The sequence below is a fragment of the Lampris incognitus genome, chromosome 4, assembly GCF_029633865.1.
Source record: "Lampris incognitus isolate fLamInc1 chromosome 4, fLamInc1.hap2, whole genome shotgun sequence".
In the NCBI taxonomy this organism is placed as follows: domain Eukaryota; kingdom Metazoa; phylum Chordata; class Actinopteri; order Lampriformes; family Lampridae; genus Lampris; species Lampris incognitus.
Window position 1 is genome coordinate 47,991,779 of NC_079214.1, and position 5,198 is coordinate 47,996,976.

Genomic DNA, 5,198 nt, shown 5'->3' on the forward strand with positions numbered 1-5,198 from the left:
CCCAAACAGCAGTGAAGTACTTTTTCACGGACAAGTTGCACGCCGTCCCATCCTCCTCAGCGCATGCTCCTCTTCTCTGTGCAAGCTGTGCACAAATGACAAGTGGTCATACCTCTGTGGAAGACCCCCCCCCCCCCACAAACACCACCACCCCCTTTTCCCGGACGAGAAAGTGGAAACGAATGCAATATAAAATGTGTTGCATTGGTTCAAATTAAAATCAAAACCATATGGGCATATTTGTGGCTAAATGTTTATGCGCATTCGACCCCCCCCCCCATGAAACACACGCACACGCACACGTCATAATCAAATTACTGTAGACAATCGCAGCGCTGATGTGGGTAATTCCCCATATGTTTAATTATCAAATTCAAACAATGCCAAACACTCAACATTTAGGCCTTTCATGTCTTGCAGATTTTCCTTCAGTGAAGCACAAATTGGTGCGAATGAGTATTGGTGCGGTGGCCTACATTATACTCAGGCAGTTTCATCTGCTGTTGGCATGCAGGCTGTAACAAGGGTTGATCCCTGTTGCCACCCCACCTTCTGCAGAAAAAAAAGTTGTTTTTGTTTATTGCTTAGTGGTCAGGTCACATGAAAATAAACACTCCCTAATAGCCTTATTAGTCTCAGATCGCCAACTCTCACATTTAAAGGGCCTGAGCTTGTTTCCAGATATTTCATTATTCCACCAAAGAGCTGTCTGCACATCTCATCCCTACTGTACAGTAACAAGGGAGACTGCTGGAAGATGGTTCGAACATAATATTTTCAATTATGGCTTCAGCAAGATTATTATTCTACTTAATCCAAATAGCCATTTGCAGTAGTTTACCAAAATATGTCTCTACCTCTTGATTGCAAAGTTATATAAGCTGCAATTGTATTTTAACAATTATATTTCACGTTTTAAAACCAATTTGAGGTCCCAAACATCACTGGCCCCTCTTTGGCCACCCCATTCAAATATTTCTTCCGGCCACCTCCAGACTGCATGTTTGTGTACGTGTTACACAGGCATGCATACATACAGGCATACAAGAAACCAAATTTTTTTTCCCAATGAAACAGGCCTGCAAATTTTCCACAAATTTGTGTCGATTCAGTACAGGCAACTTTTGTCAGCATTTTAGGTGCATGCAAGCTGTGAATTTTGTTTGTGCTTAGCAGGTTAGAGATCCACAGCCACAGACTAGGACTTACCCTAATTAATGGAATAGCATGATTAAATTTCTGATTTCAGATAGACGCAGTTTGGACAAACATAAGTATCAATTTGTATGTGTTGGCAGTTTATATGTGCATATGATGCTACTATATTAATATTAAATTGATAGATTTTATAGATTAGGCCTGCAGGATAGTGTCCTATAGTGCAGTTTGGATGATCAAGTCCTGCAGATGCCTGGAGATGTTAAGTCCCAGAACAAATTGAACAGTGCTTGCAGAGTTATGGGCCCTGCTTAGCAGCCAGTTGACCTTTCTTTGGTTCTTATCATGGTGGTTTGCCATGTTACCCTAAATCAACTTGTTATTGCAATTAACAATCAGTAGTTTCAGCACTTCCACTTGTGGCAAAGTAGGTGCCTATTTGTTTCCTATATTGATCATGGCTTGTACTTGATGCATGCTCAATAATCCAGGTAAGGAAATCACAGAAAGTTGAATCAGTTCATCTGGACACAACATGTATGAAATAAACATTTCACCACTCATCCAAGTGACTTCGTCGGTCTCAACGGACTACAGGTATCCCCATCCTTGTGTCCAAATGAACTAATTCAATTTTCTTGAATGTCATGTACTGTTCAATTCTTTTGATAACTAATATGTTCTTAAAAAGGATTTTTAAAAAGTTTTGAAATAGAGAGATATCGCAAAGTTTATCCAAACAAAAAGATTGTTCTCTAGATTATTCGCTCTACATTTATGTGGTTTGCCCTTCTCCATAGCAGAGAACCAATATCTTGGAGCTAATCGATAATATCATATAACAGAGGCTCTATGTTTTGCAATTATCCCACTACAGGACAGGAGCTGACTATTTAACCTCTAAAAGTGCATTGTTCTCAGCATGATTGTTCAATAAGCAGCCTGGCGAGTTACCAGCGACTGTTGGAAATTACAAAAAGCTTTTGCTTAATCACCTCTGACATCATTTCCTGAGCTTAGTGAATGGGAAGGGTTGATTAGAATGTGTGGGTGAGTATTACTGGTTGCTATTGTTGTTCGCTGGTCAGGGGAAATTTATCTGATATGTGTTTGTATGGTCTCAGGTCCATCACCCAAATTAAACATGCATGGACGCAAAAGAAATGTACTACAGCGGAGGACTGGGTTGGGTGCAGAGGCACTTTTTGGCCTTTAAGAGAGTCTATTTGAAATATTATCCCAAATATCTATAAAGCTCCTGCATGGCACACAGTGGTGATAAGATTTAGAAAGAAATATAATGCAGAAAAACAACAAATCATAGAAAAGAGATGGCAGTTTAATTAAATCCAGTAAAAAGTAAAAGTATCTTGAGGGGTTGAGCACAGCAGAGCACAAAGGGGCCAAAGATTGGTGGTAATTAAGGATGAAAAAGCTCTGTTATGTTAATTTGGAATGGTACTGTGTTGTCTGGGGGTCTGTCTGGATTTGGCGACAGGATTGTGATGGCCCCACAGTGAGGCAACATGATTCATGATGGTACATCAGTATACTGATGTTTATAGATGAGTGACAATGACTCATCTATAGATGAGTCGTTGTCTGGAGATGGTTGTAGTTCAGGATAATTGCATAGCATTGAGTGAGTTGGTCAGTGAAAAAGCAAATGACTCCCCTGGAATGCTTTGAGAAAATATATGTTCAGTAAGCAGTTCCGCTGCGGCTACAGTCTTGTGATCCTTGAGCCACATGTGCACAAAATCGATAATATCCATCATGTACAATTAATGTCACCCGAGATTACCCAAACTCAGCCCATCTTCATGCAAATGAGACCATGCACATTTCACATTTCTTATCACATCTCACACCTGGGATGGGTGTGTTTTATCCACAGAATTGTTGCCACCCAGGTATCACTCATCTGCTTAAAATTGCTGCTTAAATTAGGAAGTGTCTGACCTTGCAGTGTGAAATGACAGCTGCCTTGTGGTGCATACGAGCTCTGCTCCCATCTTGGCTGAACAGTCACTAGTTATGATGATCTCATGATCCAATCCCAAAGACCACATGGTTCCGGGTGAGCTCATATCTATCTGCATGAGCGCAATGCATTGCCCAACACTAGGAGCCTCTTTAGTGGTGTTTGAGCTATATTCATTGTGCTTGTTGCTTACATTTAAGGGATGCTATGAGGAAATATAAATCAATATGTGCATCCATTATGACAGCTTGAAATGCCATTCCCTGTACTTCACAGCTCACATAGTGCTTGGCACAGACATGCTCAGACATTTGCACACATTGATTATGTCATGTAAACTCCCATATCACATTCAGCCCATACCAGTATGGGTTGAATGCAACTTTGCAGGGTAAATGCTGTTTAGTTGGTCCCCTGATAATTTCCCACACAATCTTCCACCTTGACCAGGATATGCTATCTCCTTGCTGTGTGAAAGCCATCGGTTATACCACCCCCTCACTGACACATGTACCCTCCACTTGACTTGGTAAAGAATGACCAGAAACAAGTAAATCGACATTTTAACAAATTTACACATCAACACAAAGCTCAATCCCATGTCGCTTCTTTGCATTGTCTTAGATGTTTTATTACCATGTATTTATTTAGGATCAGATACTCAAAGGGTTGATATAAGTAAAAAGCTGCAAGCAATAATTAAAAGTAGAGAGGAAATCAGCACCCCCCTATCTATATATACCTAATATAAAATACCTAGCCATTCCCGCGGTCTCACCCCAGACCTCCCCTGTTATTTCACATTACATACGTCTACGAGTATTATTGATGTTTCCATGTTCGGCGCTGCTGTCGAATCCTGACTTCTTACATCCATGCTACCAACATCCGCCAAGATAGTTTGAGTTCTCCAAAGCAAGGTGTCGACTCCACTTAGAAATATGCATGGCTGGACTTATTCCTGCAGAGGGCACACGACCTCTCTTTGACTGGACAGTACTGTCCATTGATGATTATAAAACGGATGGCTCATATCATGCAATGGCATTGGTCGTTAGACGTGGTATAATAGCCATAAGCAACGGCGATGACGTCTAATTCCTTTACACAATTCAGTATCAGTCCGCGCGCGCACGCGCGCGCGTGTGAGTGAGGGGGCGGGGGGAGGAGCATCCTCACCACGCTAAATGACACACCTCCACCTATCAAAAAGTTTTCAGTCATCCTACTGACGCTGGACACTCTTCCAGTAGTTGCACAATGAACGGCAACATACAAATTAATATAAATAGCTAAACGAGTAAATCAATCTGTAATAAAAAAAGATACATAAAATAAACTAGTACGTTGCATAGCAACCACCTTGCACTATGTGCAGGCAGCCAGGGGGGCCTATTTCTTTGTAGGAACAATGCCTCATGAACGCGTACATAAAAATTGTCTTTCATATTGCCGTACTTGGCAGTCGCTTGCCAGGCCTTCAGGGCAGGCCGAACAATGCGAAATAATCACATTACCACGGCCTGTCGTAAGCTATTGCTTACATTCCGCAGCGCAGGGCGCTTTTTTACAGACACCGTTAAAAGTCATTTCCGAGACCTTCACTGTGATAGTGTGTGCTCTGTATTGGGCGATCACATGAAACTGTAAAACCTTTCGTGGGAAAAACACACACACACACACACACACACACACACACACACACACACACACACACACGCGGGCGCGCGCGCGGGCACGACCCCGCATACTCTCAACACTCGTGTTGTAATGAGATGTGGTAACACACATCAAATCAAGTCCTGCCGTCCCACTAAAAGTCTGATTTCCTTCCACTTTCCCAACGAAATCCTGCCCTCTAAGCCGCTTTTACCGAGAGGGGAAGTGCAGTCTAAAAAAAAGAAAAAAGCTGAAGGGGTAAAAAAAAATGTGGTCAACATATTTCTTTAAGTCCTTTTCTCTGATTGGTTGAAGCCGACATTCACCGCGATTCACTCGAGCTGCCGATGAAAGTTTCCACCAAACATTTTCCCTTCCTCCTCCTCACCTACACGCG